The 23,276-nt window shown below is 46.6% G+C and overlaps 1 protein-coding gene across 3 annotated transcripts in view; it reads right to left on the reverse strand.

Annotated features, from left to right (window-relative positions):
* Positions 1–23,276, reverse strand: part of LOC137506633 (transcription initiation factor TFIID subunit 3-like) — a 401,567-nt gene that overhangs the window by 351,302 nt on the left and 26,989 nt on the right. Inside the window, exon 1 of one of the 3 annotated variants that reach the window (XM_068233616.1) lies at positions 14,197–14,308. The exons of the other annotated variants lie outside the window; for them this stretch is intronic. The gene's annotated coding sequence lies outside the window, so the exon portion shown is untranslated. Of the gene's footprint in view, positions 1–14,196; positions 14,309–23,276 lie in introns of those variants that run through there. 3 annotated transcript variants of the gene reach the window in all.

Raw genomic sequence — 23,276 nt, forward strand, 5'->3', positions numbered from 1 at the left:
TAGGCGGGTGATTGGGTGCCCGCAAGGGGCAGATTAGGGTCTGATCTGATGGGTAACAGTGACAGGTGGTGATAGGGGGTGATTGATGGGCAATTAGTGGGTGTTTAGAGGAGAGAATAGATGTAAACACTGCGTTTGGGTGGTGATCTGATGTCGAATCTGCGGGCGATCTATTGGTGTGGGTGGGTGATCAGATTGCCTGCAAGGGGCAGGTTAGGGGGTGATTGATGGGTGATCAGGGGGGATAGATGCATACAGTACACGGGGGGGGGGGGGGTCTGGGGAGAATCTGAGGGGTGGGGGGTGATCAGGAGGGGCAGTGGGCGGGGGGGGGGGGGGGAGATAAAAAAAAAAAATAGCGTTGACAGATAGTGACAGGGAGTGATTGATGGGTGATTAGGGGGGTGATTGGGTGCAAACAGGGGTCTGGGGGGGGGTCTGAGGGGTGCTGTGGGCGATCTGGGGCGGGGGGGGGGGGGAAATCAGTGTGCTTGGTGCAGACTAGGGTGGCTGCAGCCTACCCTGGTGGTCCCTCGGACATTGGGACCACCAGGGCAGGAGGCAGCCTGTATAATACACTTTGTAAACATTACAAAGTGTATTATACACTTTGTATGCGGCGATCGCGGGGTTAACATCCCGCTGGCGCTTCCGTATAGCCGGCGGGATGTTGCGGCGGGCGAGCGGTGACAGGCGCCGGCGGAGGATCGCGTCACGGATGACACGATCGCTCCGCCCATGCCCTTAAATGGACCGCCGCCTCTGTGGGTGAGCCGGTCCTTAAGGGCTTCACTTCCCGGCCGCCCCTGTGCGTTAGGCGGTCGGGAAGTGGTTAAAGCCAGTAAATTACCAAACTACCGCACCTGTGAACATTTTTATGAATTGGCACACAAAAGTCTAAAATACAGAATGCGGCAAATTACCAAGCACTTTGTTTATCTTATGTCACATATATCGGGTTCACGAGTTTGGCAATGAGATGAACTCAATCAGATGTTTTAGCAAGCTGACTGGAAAATTGTTTGGCTCAGCTCGAATGCCTGTTACTCACCATGTACTTTCCCCTATCTATGTCGATTTGATAGTTTACAACAAGTCCAATCGATTTTCTGATCTCAACCAAAAAAAGATAGCGTACCAAAATAATACAACCAAAATCCATGTCTATGGGCAACAGTGTTCTCCCCAGAATTTTTTTCCAGCCGGGTGGCATGAAAAAGTAGCCGGGTGGGGAAGTAAGGTCACAATGAATGGAGGAGGGGGGTCACGCGGGGGGGGGGGCCTGGGGAGTTGTGACGTGTGTGTACGTGTGTGTGTGTGTGTACGTGTGTGTGTACGTGTGTGTGTGTGTACGTGTGTGTGTGTGTGTACGTGTGTGTGTGTGTACGTGTGTGTGTGTGTGTGTGTACGTGTGTGTGTGTGTACGTGTGTGTGTGTGTACGTGTGTGTGTACGTGTGTGTGTGTGTACGTGTGTGTGTACGTGTGTGTACGTGTGTGTGTACGTACGTGTGTGTGTGTGTACGTGTGTGTGTACGTACGTGTGTGTGTGTGTGTGTACGTGTGTGTGTGTGTGTGTGTGTGTGTGTGTGTGTGTACGTGTGCGTGTGCGTAGAGGATCACGAAAAAGTGTCAGGTGGGGTATTTTGATCACCCTGGGTAATAGGTATGAGAGAAGATTGTGCTGAGTGTTACTGGATGTGGAGATACCACTGACAGCTATCAGGTGCGGAGGGAGATCTCACCCTTGGTGCAGCTGATGTGGGTGAGGGGTTCATACTAGATGCCTCACACTTTGTTGCTAGTGGATTGAGGGTACATGACTGGCTGCTGCTAATGGACAGAGAGCCATCTCCCTTTGGATTGTATGGAGGAGGGGTCTCGCACTGTGTGATATATATCAGCTCCTCCCTGGCTTGCATAGGCAGAACAGACCCATAGGAGTCCAGGAGAGATTTATTTATGAAGGATTGCAGTCTGGGCTTTCACAGGACACAGGACTTTCACGTCACAAGCACACATATAGAACAACAACATAGCCACTGGCTCTCACAGTTAAGTCTGCAGTTTAAATTGCAGCTGACTCCAGACAGCATTCTATCTCTCACCGTGACCTGCCCGGGATCCTCCTGCTATAAATCACAGCCCACCACACTGCTCCTTCCTGCTGTCAGCTCCCCTATGACTCCAGCACGTGTTTCTCCCCTGTGCTATAAATCACAGACCACCGCACTGCTCCGTCCCGCTTTATACGCTGAACTTCGTGCACATAAATTAACACGTTCAGCCGGTCAATGATTGCGCTCTGCCCGCCTCTAGTCTCTGCCCAGCACATCCCCGCACAGCTTACACTAAAACAGTCATGAGTCTGCAGTGACAGTCAGTAACTAGCGCTATGGTCACACCTCTTACCATACGCTGAGCCAATCAGTGCAGGAGCTCGCCGGGAAGGACGAGATCTCGTGTGCAGAGGGGAAGAAGCACATCCTGACAGCCGGGCACTTGTCAGTGAAGAGTGCGACTAGAGGTGATAGCGATTTCATCAGCCGGGCGGTAACTTATCTTACCTGGGCGCTCCGCCCGGCTGATTGATCCTGGGGAGAACACTGGGCAATTAAATAAATCCAGTACAAGAAAAGCATCCAGGACACACCAAAAATACTATTCATCCAGCTCCATGTACAAAATAATTATTTTTATTAACCTCCTTAGCGGTATGCCCGACAGTCGCTCGCTTTCTGGCTTCACAAGTCCCCCAAGAATTTTTTTTTTTTTTTTATCCAATGGCTGTAATACCTTTAGCTAGCACTAGGCTAGCTAGTCTATGTGGCCGGCACCCCCCGATCCAGCCAGTTTATACGTTAACCTCCCCCTCCCCCCCCTGGCTCCAGCAATCAGCACAGCGTTTCCGCACAGCTCCGGCCTCTCTATGGGGAGAATCTGGTCTGCGCTTGACGTCATGTTTGATCCTCCCCACAACGAAGCTGTGCGGGGAGGCTGTGCCGATCTCTGGATCCAGGCTGGGTAACATAAACTGGCTGGATCGGCGATCGGGGGGTGACGGCCACATAGACTAGCTAGCCTAGTGCTAGCTAAATATATTACAGCCATTGGATTAGAAATTAATCAAGGTGGACTATAAAACTGTAAAACCTCCTGAGTGGTGTAATGCTCAGGAGGTTAAAGAATCCACCATAAAAATTAAAAACTGAGGGCAGCAAAAGGGCAGTACAGGAGAGCGGAGATCATCGCCAATAATGTACAATGTTCATATCTATACAAACGCCTCTAATCCCTGATAATGGTGAAGCAAACACAATACATCACACATATGCATATAATCAGTGACATGCAAGGCAGCTACCAGCGCTGCCAGAGTAACATGTCCAGGCAAGATAACCCAATAATACAACCGGAGATATGTGAGCAGAAATGTCAGTTTGCGCACTCCCAGGCCCAGATGCCGCACTAATCTCACGTGTTCCGGACTTCCACGTTCCGGCTTTTACCAGCCCCATGCAGTCATCCTGTGCCCTCGTAGTCACTGCTGCTCCAGTCCCCCTCCACCAGCTTGTTTTGTTTTTGCCGACCTCGGGGTCGGCGGGCCGCATTGCATTTATTTTTACACATTCCCACTGGTGCAGGAACATTAACCAGCTGGGCGTTACGGACGAGCTCAACTCGTCCAGTACCGCCATGCTGGATTGCTCAGGCCCTGGTGGGCCGATTTGCATAATTTTTTTCTCAAACACGCAGCTTGCACTTTGCTAGCTGCGTGTTTGTTCCGATCACCGTCAGGCTGCGCTATGGAGTCGATTGGGACTCCCCGACAGTCCGATCGTCGCCATGGCGACAGGGGAAGCCCATACAGGAAATCCCGTTCAGAACATAGCGCTAGCTACATGTTAAAAAAAATTAGCCAAAAAAAAACCCTTCCGTGGCCGTGCGCCGCATATAATCAGAACGCTAGGGATGTTAGCATACGTGTTTAAGGGGGACCTTAACTGAACGGGGGGTAAAGAGTTTTAATTACCGGGGGCTATTACCAGCCCCCTGCAGCAGTCCTGTGCCCTCGGAGCCGCTCTGGAATCCTCCGGTCCCCCGCTGTCACTTAGTTTCGTTTTTGACGACTCACCAGTCGGCCGGCTGCCATGCGTATTATTGGACGCATTCCCTACTGCAATTAGAGCTGTTGCAGACCGCAACGCATACAAAAATACGCGTTGCCAGATTCCGCACGCGTAGATATGTGACAACACATTTTTGTACGCGTTGCGGTCCACAAGAGCGGTAATTGCAGTGGGGAATGCGTCCAATAATACGCATGGCGGCTGGCCGACTGGTGAGTCGTCAAAAACTAAGCTAAGTGACATCGGGGGACCGGAGGATTCCAGAACGGCTCCGAGGGCACAGGACTGCTGCAGGGGGCTGGTAATAGCCCTAGGTAATTGAAACTCTTTACCCCCAGTTCAGTTAAGGTTCCCTTTAACGTGAACAAATTTATAAGCGAAAAACTAAACTAGCTGGTGGCGGCAGACTGGAGCAGCAGTGAGTGACTACGAGGGCACAGGATGGCTGCATGGGGCTGGTAGAAGCCCCAGTTAAGTGAAACTTTTTTTTTTCCCTGACAATTCCTTTAAGGAGCATTAGACCGATGAAAAAGTTAATTATAAATATTAATTATTTTATTAAGAAAAAAAACGTAAATATATGCATGTGAGCAATGTTTGAGAGCCATTCAATTTTAAAGAGAACCCGAGGTGGGGATCTTAAATCTATACACCGAGGCTGGGTCTGGCTATAGTGCCCAGCCTCTGTTGCTAGCTGAATCCCCCCGTAAGTCCCCCCTGCGCTCCGTTCTAACCAACCAGCACATATTGCAGGAGCCCTATCAAACATCTATGCAGATACTTAAAGAGTGAATTAATCATTGCCCCTGCGTTACTTAAAACCTTTACTGAAGCGTTTGACTGTTTTTTTGCCTGTTTCCTTGAGGGACGGTACACATTACTCTTCCTGAAACCAGATAAAATCCCAGACTCTTGTGACTCTTATAGGCCCATATCATTATTGAACTCGGACGTGAAAATACTTGCTAAGGTCCTTGCTAACCGCTGGTGTTCCAAGACCAAACTAGCTTCATCCCTGCTCGATCCACTAAATTAAACCTTAGATTTGTGAACCTCCAGCACTCACATTGCAATTTGGGATCTAGGACTCTTTTGGCGCTTGATACAAACAAGGCATTTGACACTGTTTCCTGGCAATACCTGTGGGCAGTGCTGGATGCCTTCAAAATCGGGGCTACTTTTAAGAAATGGGTACAACTCTTGTATACTGACGTCATGGCTGACGTCACCACGCTGGCCGCCTCGCGTCATCACCGCGGCCGGCGTGACAGTACAGCGCATGCACGGTTTAATTGTGCATGCGCCGTACTGTCAACGCCGGCCACCTCGCGTCATCACGGCAGCATGGTGGCGTAGTGGTTAGCTCTCTCGCCTTGCAGCACTGGGTCCCTGGTTTGAATCCCTGCCAGGGCACTATCTGCAAAGAGTTTGTATGTTCTCTCCGTGTCTGCGTGGGTTTCCTCCGGGCACTCCGGTTTCCTCCCACATTCCAAAAACATACGGATAAGTTAATTGGCTCCCCCTAAAATTGGCCCTAGACTACAGTACTCACACTACATAATATAGACATATGGCAATTGTAGGGATTAGATTGTGAGCTCCTTTGAGGGACAGTTAGTGACAAGACATATATATATATATATATATATATATATATATATATATATATATATATATATATATATATATATATATATATACATATACATACATATACATATATACATATATATACATATACATATATACATATATATATACATATATATATATATATACATATATACATATATATATACATATATACATATATATACATATATACATATATACATATATACATACATACACACACACACTGTACAGTGCTGCATAATATGTCGGCGCTATATAAATACTAAATAATAATAATAATAATAATGATATACTGGCCCCTTAGCACGCGTTATAGTAAATAACCAGCTTTCTGACCAGTTTACCATAAACAGAAGCACCCAGCAGGGCTGTCCCCTATCGCCACTTCTTTTTGCACTTGCAATGGAGCCTCTGGCCGCCTTTATACGGGAAGATCGATATTGGAGGTTGGATAATAAATAAGGTACACGAGAAAATCTCTTTATATGTGGACGACGTTCTATTATACCTTGATAGTCCGGCCCCTCCTTGCGGAGAATGCTGGAGGTTTACGAGACTTTTGGTAAGATATCTGGGCTGAAGGTTAACTGGTCAAAATCAGTGCTATTCCATGTAGACCCAGTTTCTCCAGAGTCATTGCTGCCCAGTCAACCCTTGCAAATAGTCTCCTCTTTTAAAGGGACACAGAGCTCCAAGTAGAATAGAAAATGGTACTCACCTGGGGCTTTCCGCAGCCCAGTGTAGGTCTGGAGGTCAAACGCCGGCGTCCTGGCTCTTCTCCCGTAGTCTCCGCAGAAATGGCTGACCGGTGGCTCCTGGCGACACTGGCCCCGAGTGTCGGGCTCCTCTTCCTCAAACGTCATGGCTGACGTCACCACGCTGGCCGCCTCGCGTCATCACCGCGGCCAGCGTGACAGTACAGCGCATGCACGGTTTAATTGCGCATGCGCCATACTGTCACGCCGGCCGCCTCGCGTCATCACGGCAGCCGGCGTGACAGTACGGCGTGGTGACGTCAGCCATGACGTTTGAGGAAGAGGAGCCCAACACTCGGGGGCCAGTGTCACCGGCCAGCCATTTCTGCGGAGACCATAGGAGAAGAGCCAGGATGCCGGGGTGGGACCTCCAGACCTACACTGGGCTGCAGAAAGCCCCAGGTGAGTACCATTTTCTATTCTATTTTGAGCTCGGAGTCCCTTTAAGTATCTGGGTATAAACATTTCAAGATGTAATGAAGACTATATAAAGCACAATCTATCTCTGGTATTAACAAGTATTGAGGGGTAATTAAAAAGGTGGTCTACGTTGCCCCTGGATTTGCTCAGCTTAGTGAATATAATTAAATTATTGCCCCCAAAATTTTATATATTCTGCTGATGTCTCCTTGCTGGATCCCTGAATTCTATTTTCGCAACATCAACGCTTTACAGCACTTTTTATGGGCAGGCAAATTGCCCAGATTATCACTAGATGTCCTACGCATGCCTATTAATTTGGGTGGCCTTGCATTGCCACATTTTCAGCTTTATTACCTAGCTGCCCAACTCACACATGTTAGACGGTGGTTGCACTGTATCAGAGACGATGCCTCGCTCGACACCGAAGCAGATATAGCCACGTCATATGAATCATTATGTAATGTAATTTACAGGGGTAGTACAGTTCCCCCTGAAAAAATTCTTACAATAAAAAGCATACCATTCTATTCATTATGTTCTCCTGGGCCCCTCTGTGCTGTTTCTGCCTCTCCCTGCTGCAATCCTGGCTTGTAATTGCCATTTTTATCCAGTGTTTACAAACAAAAGACATAGCTCAGTGTGTGAGTCATACAGAGCTTGGAGGGGGCCTGGAGAGAGTGTGTATAGCTTCTAGCCAATCACAAGCAGCACAGCACATTCCAGCCAGACTGCCTCAGCCCGACAGAGGAGAGAAGATTAGATCATATAACAGAGATAATACTGCCACTGTGCAAATAGGAAAGGCTCCAGTTAGACAGAGCACATTAGAACAGGTATAGGAACTTATAGGATAGAAGAAATAAGGATGAACATTTTGTTACAGTCTCTAAAGTCTTCCATAAATCTATGAAAATTGTAGGCGAAAAAAACTGGTAAATGCTCTCCTAGCTCCCCGTTGTGGAGTAACCAGCATTTGTCTGAGTTTTAAACGATTGATGGGGTGGATTTCTGGGTCCAAAGAGGGGTAAAATATATTCACCAATTATATCATGATGGAGTGTTTAAAACATGGTTTCAAATGGTAGCTGAATTTCATTTGCCTAGACACTCCAAATTTAGGTACTTTCAAATTAGGCATGCTGCTCTATCCCAATTCAAATCTTTAAAAGTGCAATTAACTCCAGGTACTGTAGAGAGTTGACTGTTAGCCAAAGATGATGCTGGACTCATTTCTAAAATTTTACTCTAATCTTATTACTCATAAGTACCGTATTTTTCGGACTATAAGACGCACTTTTTCTCCCTCAAAAGTGGTGGGGAAAAGTAGGTGCATCTTATAGTGCAAATGCTACACAAGGGTCCACGAAAGTAATGCCCGCCCTTCTTCCAGGCCGGTGTTCTCTGCCGCTGCTAGCAATCCATGACTCCCGCACTAGCAACCCGATGTCTCCCATCTATGCTGGTGGTCCCCGCCGCTGCCCGTAACTCATACTTCTGCCGCATTAGCAACTCCTGCTCCCATCTATGCTGGTGGTCCCCACGAGGTAACAGCAGAGATAAATGTGGAGTGGAAGCCCTCACCCGTTCATCCTGAGCACCCCCGGGTCCTCCATCTTCTTACTTCTTCCGGCTTGTATGTCCGTGTGCATGCGCGCGGCCATTTCCGGGATCTTGTAGTAGCTCTGGAAGGAGGACAATACATCGGCGGCGGAGGACATCGCTGGATCAAGTGGAGCTGTCTATGTGACTCTGGTCTTGCAGCAGCTCCGACAGGCTTCTGGTACCAGCGTTGTCCCTGCTTATCTAAACCACCCGAACAACAGAGGACATCAGCGGCGGAGGACATTGCTGGCTCTGAGTCATGTGGGCCATCAGCTGGAGCTACCCACGTGACTCTGGTTATTGCAGCAGCTCCGACAGGCATCTGGTACCAGCGATGTCCCTACTTCTCTAACGTCACCCAAGGGACATCGGCGGCGACGGACGACATCGCTGGCTCTGAGTCACGTGGGCGATCAGCTGAAACTGCCCACGTGACTCCAGTTCTTGCAGTGGTTCCTGCTCCAGTAGACATACTTGCCACAGATGCCAGGATAGCACTAACAGGACCCTGCCACTCTCTGGACCTGACTGCAGGGGACCCAAGTCAACATCCCCAGTAGCCCAGGATCAACATCCCCAGTAGCCCAGGATCAACATCCCCAGTAGCCCAGCAGCACGCCTCTCCTCTAAATTTGGTAAGCAAGAAACATGCATTTGTAGATTAGTGTATGTAGTAGGGGCGTTGAAGCTTATTGTAGGTAGTGGGGGCATTGTAGGTTAGTGTAGATAGTGTGGGCATTGTAGCTTAGTGTAGGTTGTGGGGGGCAGCAGGGGTTAGTTTAATGTAGTTAGTGGGGCAACAGGAGTAAGTGTAGAGTAGTTAATGTAGCTGGTGGGGCAACAATGGTTAATGTTGGGTAGTTACTGGAGCAGCAGGTGTTAGTGTAGCTGGGCAGTCAGTGTAGCTTAGTTAGAAACAGTTTTGGGGGCAAAAGGTCCATAAGATGCCCCTGCACCAAAGACGCACCAGGTTTACTATAATTATTTTTTCCCTGATTTTTGCCCTCTAAACCTAGGTGTGTCTTATAGTCCGGAGCGTCTTATAGTCCGAAAAATATGGTATTCGCTCCGTCTGAGTAAATCCAGGGCATTGTGGGAGGATTGGGGAGAAGAAATAACGCAGGAAGAGTGGTCGGATTTTTACTGAATCATATGAAGACAGTCATATGCTCATTCAGTTACGCTGGTTTCATCAGATATATTTTACTCCAGTTAAAATTTCTAAATTTTCTAGTGGAGCTAGTGATATATGTTGGAGATGCGGGCATAGCCCTGGCACCTTCCGTTACATGACCTGGGATTGTAGTGTACTATAAATTTTCTGGCATGAAGTAACATCCTTTATGAGAGATGTTCTAGAACTTCCCATGGTTCTCTCACATAAAGCTTATCTGCTAGTTATGGTAGAGGATTGGCCTCAGAGCAAGCATAAGACAATACTGGTCAGATTACTGTTATTTTATGCCAGGAAAACTATTGCTCTTGAATGGAAACAAACCTCAGCTCCCTCCACTAGTCTATGGAAGTCTATGGAAGAAATTAATCAATAATGCCCTTCCTCTATATAAACTAACATGGATTGCTAAGAGGTCCTTAGCTTAATTTGAAAAAGTATGGAAGATATGGCTGGATACCTCAGAGTCCGCAGTTGACAATTTAGATATCAATCCACATATTCTAGACACTTTGTAAATTCCTTTAGTATGCTGGAACCACCCTGCTAATGTCCCTATGTCTCCAACGTCTTCGTGTATCTGACTGCCTAAAACATTCCAGCTTTCTTCATGGATTCTTGTCAGAATTGTTTAGAACTACTCATATATGTATAATTGTGTCTAGCAGTTTGTACATGCAGCTATATAATCTGTACAGTTGTATTATCAAGAAGTTTTAAATCAGGATGATACCATTTATTGGCTAACTAAAAATGAATAAAATAAGCAAGTTTTCGGCCTTGCAGCCTTCGTCTGGCTTATATCCTGTTAGTTTGCAAACTGGTGGTACAGACACAGACCATCGACCTGGGGTTAGAGGTTGTAAGCCAAGATAAGAATCCTTGTTTACTCCCTGCTCACATACCTGGGAGTTGGACTGACACAGAGGTATCGTAAATTCTTAGTTCACAAGTTCAGCTAGAATGGCTGAGAAAAGTTCAAATGTCATCAGTCTCATACCAATATAGAAAGTTGTTGTCCTTATTCAAACCCTTCTGCACAGCTTTGAAATAATTTATAAATTTTGTTTCTGCTATTAATCGATCATTTGACGTTTTGAAGCCACCCTTCAGGGCTTTGACACGAAGATCATCCATGCTGTGTCCGTTGGACCGAAAGTGTGTAGCAACTGGGAGCCCAGATTTGGTATCTTTAATAGTGTGCCTGTGTCCATTCATACGTTTGCACAGAGTTTGTCCAGTTTCTCCCACGTACATAACATTGGGGCATTTAGCACACATGATCAGATACACCAGATTGGTGGAACCACAGTTGTATTCTGTATCCACTGTCAATGATTGGGGGTTATGTTCTATTTTGTTTTTCTATGTTCAGAAAACGAATAAAGAGACTTTAAAAAAAAACACCTATGCAGAACCGCTTTAAAGACATGGTATGTGTTCCCTAGAGGTAGTAAATATTAAACCACCAAGTGGTGACAGTGCAATAGCTGTATTAATCCATACGTGATTAATCCAACGGAAATAATTATACATCTATAGAAATCAATCAAGTATTAGACTTGATGGTTATCAAGGTAAGAGTTTGTGTACAGTCAAATTTGGTATGTGCAAAAAAAGTTTTATTTGTGCAAAAAAGCAAAAAAAAATTGCAGAAAAGTGCAAAAGGCAAAAAAACGGAAATGCATCCATAAGTCCATCAATAAATAAAATAAATAAATATCAGTGATTTAAAGAGGAACTGTAACCACATATTCAACTCATCGCCAGCATGAAGCTGACATCCACTTTATGGGGGAAAACCAAGTCTTTCCAGGAAGAAGCCAAAAAACACATTAAATAGAGTGTTAAGGCATAAGCCCCGCCCACCTAATAAAGTTAGTCCGCGGCTGCATATTAATTGAGCCTGGGACGAACAGCCATCTGGGAAGTAACAGTTGTGAAAAGAAAAAAAAAAAAAAGTTCACGTCATCTCTGCAGGACACCTCGTGCACACACAGGGAGAAGTGCACAGAGATAGCAGGAGCTGCCCGTGAGTGTGGCTCTCACTTCTCCAAGAATCTCTCTTCGTGCTCCGGTGGTCAGCAGGAATTCCTCTAGTCTTCTCATCTCCCAGCCTCTCCCTGAAGGCTGCATCACCTTGCCCCTCCTGCTAGCAGAGTGTAATATATACACTGTATACCTTGCCCAGTGTTGTGCGTCGCTTCCCTCTGCTCAATTCTTCAGCTGTCATCAGAGCAGCTCAGTGTACTGAACTGTGTACTGTGCTGCAGAGGGGAGCGACACAACACTGGACAAGGTATACAGGGAGTATAGCCTGCGTTTTGCAAGAAGGAGGGAGAGAGATGCTGCAACCTTCAGGGGGGGAGGGGGGCTTGCAGGTACATGATGGTCATGTAGAGAGGGGGGAGCTCCAGTGGTCAAATAATGCTCCCTAGGTGTAATGGGTGTATATATATATATATATATATATATATATATATTATATACTGCGACCACACATGCAGAGGGGGAGGGTTCATGGGAATACAGCTAAAAGGTATGGGGGCGACCATACTACCGGGGGTTAACGGGAAGCTTTAAGGAAGCCTGTTTTATACTTATCTGGGGCTTTCTCCTGCCTTGTTGAGGCCACTTCATCCCTCGCCATCTCACCTGGCCACTCCTGTCCCCCGTTTTACCAGCACTTGCTCCCTCGTCGCACTCCCGTACCCAGAAGCAATCGCTGTCTGCCATGGGGGAGCACGGCCGGTCCACACATGCGCAGTGAAGCACAACTCAGCTGAGTACTGAGCTGTCCAGGAGTGGCCCAGGGGAGAAGGTGATGGACTGAGCGGCCTCAAGGGGGCTGGAGGAAGCCCCAGGTAAGTATAAAGCCTAACACGACTATCGTCTCAGGTACACTGTAAAGCCAGTAAGTATAAAAGATTTATACATACCTGGGGCTTCCTCTAGCCCCTCTGCACTGATCACTTCCATGCCATCTTCCTCTGCCTTCTTGTTCGCATGCGCAGTGCGCCCCGACTCACTGAGCTAGCAGGACTGTTAATGGAAAAACAAGAAGGCGGAGGAAGATGGGGGGGGGGGATGCTGGAGGAAGCCCCATGTATGTATAAATCTTTTATACTTACTCGTCACTGGTACACTTTAAAGAGAACCTGAAATGAAAATAAAACGTCAAAATAACCATACACAGGTCATACTTGCCTCCTGTGTAGTCTACACCTCTATCTCTTTCTCCTCTCCTGCATCCCATTCGTCCACTGTGATCAATGGAATTCGTCCTTAATTTTGAAAATGGCCATTACCCCCTAACAGCTTCCTGGTCAGCACACTGTTAAATTGTAATATCACCCACTTGAGCCATAGGGAAACATGGACATTACCTTGCACATTCAGTAGTAACTGACAGCTGCTGATATATAACTGACAGCAACTGGTTTATTTCAGTTCTGACAAAATATTGTCAGAACTGGAAGGGATCACTGTAAGAAGAAAATGGTGAGCTTCTGAGAGGAACTGATAGTGAGATAAGTATGTAATATTAATTTGCAGCTACGCATGTGTTGATTTTAAATAATTTTACTCGCTTCAGGTTCCCTTTAAGTCAAAAACAAAACGCAGTTTAATATTTTTATGGGGCTTCTTGCAGCACCCTGAAGTCATCCTGTGCCCGGGCTGTCCTTCCACGACCCTCCAGTCAGCATCAGTGACCCTTCTCAAAGTTGGTTAGTTGTGGCCGGTCACGAGGTACTACACATGCTTGGCCCTGGGCTGCATGCATTCTGATAGTAATGATTTTTCAGTACTGCACATGTGTTCTGTACTGCGCATGTGCAGAACGCTGCCGTGCACAGGAACGCGATGTGGCGCCTGGCCTGGGGCCATGCATACAGTTTATTGGAGGCCGATACAGCTGACGAGAGGATCGCAGACTGACAGCGTGGGCACAGGCTGACTGGAGGAATACTGAGAGAAAACCAGGGTTTGAGGTAATACTCTAGTAAAGGATAGGGGACCACTAGACTGCAAGGGAAGACTTTGAAGGGGAACGACTAGACCACCAGAAAATACTGCCAATGAGAAAATCATAAGTGTATGAGCACTTTGACGCTATGCTGAAACTTGATACTAACTGTGTAGAAACAGACCTGATCTGCTTTCATTTTGCTTTCTCCTCTATGGGCCCTTTTCCATTACAAACGCGATCGCAACTGCGCTGCATTTGTGACTGCACATGCTGCTTTATCCACTTGCCTCATTTGCACTGTTGGGATTGGAGCACGATTGCAATGAGAATCACGCAAGTCGACAATTGCATTCTGGGAAAAAAATGGGAGCACTAGTGGGAAATGAGCACTGCGATTTATATGTAAATCGTGGTGCTCTCACAATCAGTCAAAATCACAGCCGGTGGAAAAGGGCCCAGCCCATTACAATAAATCACCCTTTTTTCCATACATTTACCCTTTTACTTACTAAAACTGCTTTACAACAACCATTCAATTTTGTTTGTATATATAAACAAACAAATTTTAGCCTCCTTCAGCTAGTTCTGAACTTCTTCCACACATACATTGGGCGCCTTCAGATGACATCAGTCAGTTAAAGAAAAAGTGGTTACAGCCTAGTATAACAGTTACAACTGCTGGAAGGAAGAAAAAAAAAACGTTACTCTGCCAGGAGTAAAAATGGTTCGTCTCATCACCCTCTAGGAGTCCGTTTTTTTTTGTTGTTTTTTTCTGCTTACAGTTCCTCTTTAAGATACTGAAGTGTGGAGCAGCCCATTACCGACATCCCTCCCCCCAATGTTGGTCTTAATTGTTTCAAGACCACAAAATCATCCTTGTAACGGACCACCATGTCTATTAAAGCTAATGTAACCCCATCTTTAAAAAAAAAAAAAAAAGTCAGATACTCACCTAAGGAGAGGGAAGGCTCTGAGTCCTAATGAGCCTACCCTCTTCTCTTCCGGTGCCCGGTGGATCCTCCGGTCAAATCCACCGCCGCGGAGACTTCGGAAGTCTTCGGGCTCCCGAAGGCCGGCGGCTCCATACTGTGCACGTGCGAGTACGTCATAGACACACGCGAGTGCGTCATAGAGGGCGCTCGCGCATGCGTACTATGGAGCGGTCCGTCTTCGAGAGCCCGAGTGCTCCCGAAGACTTCCGAAACCTCCCATCGGTGGCGAAAGTGGCAGTATTTGACCAAAACGGTCGAACACTGCTACGGGGAATCCTAAGCAGGACCGGGCTACGGGAGAGGAGGCTCATTAGGACCGAGCCTTCCCTCTCCTTGAGTATCTGACTTTTCTTTTTTTTTTTTAAAGGTGGGTTCCCATTAGCTTTAAGGGCATGTGTTTCCAATACCGAGATAGTTTTACCATCCTCCTGCTCTCCCCGGGCCAATCTGACTACTGAGCAATGTTTCTGCAATCAAAGTACCTTGATGTACCTTGCTTTGTGTGTCTTGAAGCCCATTGGACATCTGTGACTTATTGAATGATCTGATTTCAGTCTTGTGGAGTGAATGGCTTATTGTAAGTACATGTATAACATACATCATTTTTATTTATTTTTTTGGCATGGGGGAATTCTTTGAGGTATAATTAGTCTCCTCCCCGGATGTGAGTAATAGGGATGGACACAGACCATGTGAGGCGTTTGGTGTGGTCACAATTCAATTTTTATGGATCTGTCCTTGGGAGGGAGTAACAGGGACAGACCATTCTTACACGGCACGGATGTAGGGTTCACTAATGGAGAGGTTGTGGTGCACTATAGAATTTTGATTTCTGACTCCTGCATAGGTGAGTAGTGCAGGGTCTGTCACCTTGTATTCGTTGGCACGAGTTGTAATATTTGTAATGGTCACATAGACTGTTGCTGATGTGTGATTATTTATTCATTTATGTATTTTTCTTAACTGTTTTTTCATATATTTTTTAGTGATTCACATTGTTTATCATGGATATGTATGCACCACAATCAATGGATGGATGTTAAGAGTCCTTCTCACCTAATGGATACCTCCACCAGATGAAAATGCACTATGGTTGGAATAAAGGATCAATTATCTAAAGATTGATCCACACTTCAGTACCTTGGATCACTGATATTTATTTATTCATTTATTGATGGACTTATGGATGCATTTCCATTTTTCTGCACACTTTTTTGCACAAATACAAACTTTTTTTTGCAGATACTAAATTTGACTGTACACAAACTCTTCCCTTGATGACCATCAGGTCTAATACTTAACTGATTTCTATATATGTATAATTATTTACTTTGGATTAATCACATATGGATTAATACAGCTATTGCACTCAATTCTTGGTGGTTTAATATTTACTACCTCTAGGGAACAGATACCATGTCTTTGAATAGGTTCTGCATAGGTGTAGGATATGGCTCCTGTGTGGTTGCAATATGTGCTGGTTGGTTATTCTACCTGTTTCTTGAATTTTATATTTACCCCATGCACTCACTCTTAGAACGATTGGTGTACATTTCCAGATTGAATATGCATTCAATTCCTGTTTTTATGTGTTGCAATTCATGTATCTTTCCACTAGATGTCACCAAAACACACTATGGCCTCAATTCACTAAGATCATGCTGGAGATAATAAGGCAAGAGAAAACTTACCTCCACATAAAAGAGAGTTATCTTACCTCTTCATTCCTTAAGTTACCTCCTCTGTAGTCAATTTACCTCCTCTGTAGTTATTTTCACATGCAGTTAATAAACAACCTGTCTTTAACTCTGGAGTTATTTTAAGGATTGAAGAGTTAACTTAAAGACAGAAGAGTTAACTTTAGGTTTGCCTGAGGTAAAATGTTTCCTGAATACTACATGCCTTATCACTATGGTAACAACTCTAGAAGAGTTATTAAAGACAGGAGATAAGCTTAGTGAATTGGGGCCAATGTGTCCTTATAAATACATTTTGGTTTATGCCGTTTTTTGGATATTCTTTATCGGCATGTTTAAATAATTTAATATTGAATGGCTCTCAAATATTGCTCACATATGCATATATTTATGTTTTTTTTCTTAAAATAATATCTATAATGAACTTTTTCATTGGTCTAATGCTCCTTCAAAGGGACACTTAAGCCAGAAAAAAAAAATGAATTTTACTCACCTGGGGCTTCTACCAGCCCCCTGCAGCAGTGCTGTGCCCTTGAAGCCACTCACTAATCCTCTGGTCCCCCGCTGCCAGCTAGTTTCGTTTTTGCCGACAGGCCCATCAGGACTGGCCATGCGTAGCTTTTTCCGCATTCCCGACTGTAATTAGCGATATTGCGGGCCGCAACACGTAAAAAAATACGCGTTGCCGCATTACGAACGCATAGATATGTGGCAACGCGTATTTTAGTACGCGTTGCGGCCCGCAATAGCACTAATTACAGTGGGGAATGCGGAAAAAGCTACGCATGGCCAGTCCTGACGGGCCTGTCGGCAAAAACGAAACTAGCTGGCAGCAGGGGACCAGAGGATTAGTGAGTGGCTGCGAGGGCACAGGACTGCTGCAGGGGGCTGGTAGACGCCCCAGGTGAGTAAAACTTTTTTTCTGGCTTAAGGTTCACTTTAAGCATTACCATATTGTGCACTCTCCCAGGGATGGGTTAGTCTGACAGTGAGGCTTGGGTGCGACGTTGCCGGATTGAGTACGTGCGTCATGACACGCGGCTTGGTCCGGCGGTGGGCATGGCCACGCCCAGCGGAACTCAGCGGGTCCCGGGATTTAATGGCTCCTTTCTAGGGCTGCACGATTTCTCGGTTTTAAACCGAAACCGCGGTTCCTGTGAAGACGATCTGGGGATCGTCTGTATCTGGCGGTTTTCGATTTTAAATGAGCAGGGGCGGGAGAGGCGCGTCCAGTGCAGAGCGGCACACAGTTATAGGTAGATACGCCGTACGGGACTCGGGGGGGCAGATCCAGTGGCAGAAGCAGTGCACATGTATGATGCTAATGAGCCGGGCAGCGGAGGGAGGAGAGTCCAGTCCGGAGCGGCGCTTCACACACAGCTTCACCAATCGCTGGATAGCAATGGAATGACGGAGGCGGTAGGTGGAGCTGTATGCTCTAGCACAGCTCCGCCTACCGCTGTCGTCATACCATCGCTATCCAGCGATTGGTGAAGCTGTGTGTGAAGCGCCGCTCCGGACTGGACTCTCCTCCCTCCGCTGCCCGGCTCATTAGCATCATACATATGCACTGCTTCTGCCACTGGATCCGCGCCCCCCCCCCCCCCCCCCCCCCCCGAGTCCCGTATGGCGTACCTACCTATACTGGGCACTTTACCAGCTATACTGGGGCACTATACTGGGGCACTATACTAGCGCACTATACTAGCTATACTGGGGCACTATACTAGCTATACTGGGGCACTATACTAGCGCACTATACTAGCTATACTGGGGCACTATACTAGCTATACTGGGGCACTATACTAGCTATACTGGGGCACTATACTAGCTATACTGGGCACTACACTGGGGCACTATACTAGCTATACAGGGGCACTATACTAGCTATACTGGGCACTACACTGGGGCACTATACTAGCTATACTGGGGCACTATACTAGCTATACTGGGGCACTATACTAGCGCACTATACTAGCTATACTGGGGCACTATACTGGGGCACTATACTAGCTATACTGGGGCACTTATACTGGGGCACTATACTAGCTATACTGGGGCACTATACTAGCTATACTGGGGCGCTATACTAGCTATACTGGGGCACTATACTAGCGCACTATACTAGCTATACTGGGGCACTATACTGGGGCACTATACTGGGGCACTATACTAGCTATACTGGGGCACTATACTAGTGCACTATACTAGCTATACTGGGCACTATACTAGCTATACTGGGCACTATACTAGCTATACCGGGGCACTATACTAGCTATACCGGGGCACTATACTAGCTATACTGGGGCACTATACTAGCTATACTGGGGAACTATACTAGCTATACTGGGGAACTATACTAGCTATACTGGGGCACTATACTAGCGCACTATACTAGCTATACTGGGGCACTATACTAGCTATACTGGGGGCACTATACTAGCTATACTGGGGCACTATACTAGCTATACTGGGGCACTATACTAGCTATACTGGGGCACTATACTAGCTATACTGGGGCACTATACTAGCTATACTGGGGCACTATACTAGCTATACTGGGGCACTATACTAGCTATACTGGGCACTATACTAGCTATACTGGGCACTATACTAGCTATACTGGGCACTATACTGGGGCACTATACTAGCTATACTGGGGCACTATACTGGGGCACTATACTAGCTATACTGGGGCACTATACTAGCTATACTGGGCACTATACTGGGGCACTATACTAGCTATAGTGGGGGCAACTATACTACCTATACTGGGCCCTATACTGGGGCACTATACTAGCTATACTGGGCACTTATACTAGCGCACTATACTAGCTATACTGGGGCACTATACTAGCTATACTGGGGCACTATACTAGCTATACTGGGGCACTATACTAGCTATACTGGGGCACTATACTAGCTATACTGGGGCACTATACTAGCTATACTGGGGCACTATACTAGCTATACTGGCGGCACTATACTAGCCTATACTGGGGCACTATACTAGCTATACTGGGGCACTATACTAGCTATACTGGGGCACTATACTAGCTATACTGGGGCACTATACTAGCTATACTGGGGCACTATACTAGGGCACTATACTAGCTATACTGGGGCACTATACTAGCGCACTATACTAGCTATACTGGGGCACTATACTGGCTATACTGGGGCACTATACTAGCTATACTGGGGCACTTATACTGGGGCACTATACTAGCTATACTGGGGCACTATACTAGCTATACTGGGGCACTATACTAGCTATACTGGGGCACTATACTAGGGCACTATACTAGCTATACTGGGGCACATATTACTAGCTATACTGGGGCACTATACTAGCTATACTGGGGCACTATACTGAGCTATACTGGGGCACTATACTAGCTATACTGGGGCACTATACTAGCTATACTGGGGCACTATACTAGCTATATTGGGACACTATACTGGGCACTATACTAGCTATAGTGGGGCACTATACTAGCTATACTGGGACACTATACTAGCTATACTGGGGGCACTATACTAGCTATACTGGGGGCACTATACTACCTATACTTGGCCCTATACTGGGGCACTATACTAGCTATACTGAGGCACTATACTAGCTATACTGGGCACTATACTAGCGCACTATACTAGCTATACTGGGGCACTATACTAACGTACTATACTAGCTATACTGGGGCACTATACTAACGTACTATACTAGCTATACTGGGGCACTATACTAACGTACTATACTAGCTATACTGGGGCACTATACTAACATACTATACTAGCTATACTGGGGCACTATACTAGCTATACTGGGGCACTATACTGGGGCACTATACTAGCGCACTATACTAGCTATACTGGGGCACTATACTAGCTATACTGGGGCACTATACTAGCTATACTGGGCACTATACTGGGGCACTATACTAGCTATACTGGGGCACTATACTAGCTATACTGGGGGCACTTATACTGGGGCACTATACTAGCTATACTGGGGCACTATACTAGCTATACTGGGGCACTATACTAGCTATACTGGGGCACTATACTAGCTATACTGGGGCACTATACTAGCTATACTGGGCACTATATTGGGGCACTATACTAGGCACTATACTGGGGCACTATACTAGCTATACTGGGGCACTATACTGGGGCACTATACTAGCTATACTGGGGCACTATACTAGCTATACTGGGGCACTATACTAGCTATACTGGGGCACTATACTGGGGCACTATACTAGCTATACTGGGGCACTATACTAGCTATACTGGGCACTATACTAGCTATACTGGGCACTATACTAGCTATACTGGGCACTATACTGGGGCACTATACTAGCTATACTGGGCACTATACTGGGGCACTATACTAGCTATACTGGGCACTATACTGGGGCACTATACTAGCTATACTGGGCACTATACTGGGGCACTATACTAGCTATACTGGGGCACTATACTGGGGCACTATACTAGCTATACTGGGCACTATACTAGTGCACTATACTAGCTATACTGGGGCACTATACTGGGGCACTATACTGGAGCACTATACTAGCTATACTGGGGCACTATACTAGCTATACTGGGCACTATACTGGGGCACTATACTAGCTATACTGGGGCACTATACTAGCTATACTGGGCACTATACTAGCTATACTGGGCACTATACTAGCTATACTGGGCACTATACTGGGGCACTATACTAGCTATACTGGGCACTATACTGGGGCACTATACTAGCTATACTGGGCACTATACTGGGGCACTATACTAGCTATACTGGGCACTATACTGGGGCACTATACTAGCTATACTGGGGCACTATACTGGGGCACTATACTAGCTATACTGGGCACTATACTAGTGCACTATACTAGCTATACTGGGGCACTATACTGGGGCACTATACTGGAGCACTATACTAGCTATACTGGGGCACTATACTAGCTATACTGGGCACTATACTGGGGCACTATACTAGCTATACTGGGGCACTATACTAGCTATACTGGGCACTATACTAGTGCACTATACTAGCTATACTGGGGCACTATACTGGGGCACTATACTAGCTATACTGGGGCACTATACTAGCTATACTGGGGCACTATACTAGCTATACTGGGCACTATACTAGCTATACTGGGCACTATACTAGCTATAGTGGGGCACTATACTAGCTATACTGGGGCACTATACTAGCTATACTGGGCACTATACTGGGGCACTATACTAGCTATACTGGGGCACTATACTAGCTATACTGGGGCACTATACTAGCTATACTGGGGTACTATACTAGCTATACTGGGGCACTATACTAGCTATACTGGGGCACTATACTAGCTATACTGGGGCACTATACTAGCTATACTGGGGCACTATACCAGGGCACTATACTAGCTATACTGGGACACTATACTAGCTATACTGGGACACTATACTAGCTATACTGGGACACTATACTAGCTATACTGGGGCACTATACTAGCTATACTGGGACACTATACTAGCTATACTGGGACAACTAAACTCCCTATACTGGGGCAACTATGCTATGCCGCCACACCCCCCCCCCCCCCCCCCCCCCCCAAGGTCCAGGCGTTTTTGTTGAAAAGGTGGGGGGCGCATTTTGGGGGGGGGGTTAGGGCAGCCAGAACCCTGCAGGGTCTTGCTGGGCTGTGTCCCCGTGTGGCCAGGTGTCCCTGTTCAGCTGCTGCTTTCACTCACCTTTCAGGCTCCAGCGACGAGCCACAGCGAAACCCTCTGCTGCGGCCCGCATCTCTGCTCCTACTGCCGCTTAGTCCCGGGTTGCAGCTTGATGACATCATCAAGTCGGGACCCGGCACTGACGTCAGAAGGAGCAGAGATGTCGGCCACAGCAGTGGGGAGCGCCGATTGTCACGGGAACGGTAGGGAGGCGAGTGGATCCTCTTCTTTCCCCCTACCGCCGCAGCTGTCAAAGTGATCACTATGATCCACGGACGATCGTAGTGATCACGTGATCAGCAGCCATACGCGATGGCTGCTGATCACTGAGGGGAGATGTCAGCTGTCATATGACAGCTTAATCTCCCCTCTCCGGTGTGCACGGTCGCGTCGGGACGGTTCGTTAGCGCAGACGTTAAATCAACGTCCAGTCAGGGCGGCAGCACCACCTGCTGGACTTAGATTCAACCTACGTCTGTCCCCAAAAGGTTCATAAAGATTATTATTTTGTACATGGAGCTGGATGAATAGTATTTTTGGTGTGTCATGGATGCTTTTCTTGTACTCGATTTGCTGATCTCTTCTGCACAAATATGATCAGAAACCTGATTGCACCTGTTGGAAATTATCGATTTAACCCGTAGATCAGATGGGAAATTGCATAGTGTTTAACAGGCATTAAGGTGCCCACTAATGCAATCTTAAAGGACCTATTCTGTTTTATGATCCTTAGGGGACGCCATTCACATCCCTCCTTTCATGCCACAACATTTTTGATTCAATGCCCAGGCTCGGGGAGAGGGGGTGGGGGGGGTGCTCCTGACCCGAACCCTCAGGTTGTCCTTAGCTTCTCAACTGAAGATGGCCGTGGCTGCATAGTTTTTTGTGTCTTGGAATTTGTTATACATTCATACTGTATTAATTGTGTCCCTAAATACCAATACGGTATTTTGTACAGATTCTGTAAGTGTCCCATGATGCGCAGCAAGTAACAGGATCCGGACAAAGATCAAGTCGCAGTAATTTACTTTAACTGGGTCTGCCTGAAACACTCTGCATCAATGCTACAGAAGCTCAGTGCAAAACTTCTACTGCAGGCACCGGGTGCAGCTGAGCCCTGTAAAATAGAAAGAGTCTACAGGGTGGGCCCCCCATAAAGCA

Source organism: Hyperolius riggenbachi, chromosome 1 (genome assembly GCF_040937935.1).
Source record: "Hyperolius riggenbachi isolate aHypRig1 chromosome 1, aHypRig1.pri, whole genome shotgun sequence".
Lineage (NCBI taxonomy): Eukaryota > Metazoa > Chordata > Amphibia > Anura > Hyperoliidae > Hyperolius > Hyperolius riggenbachi.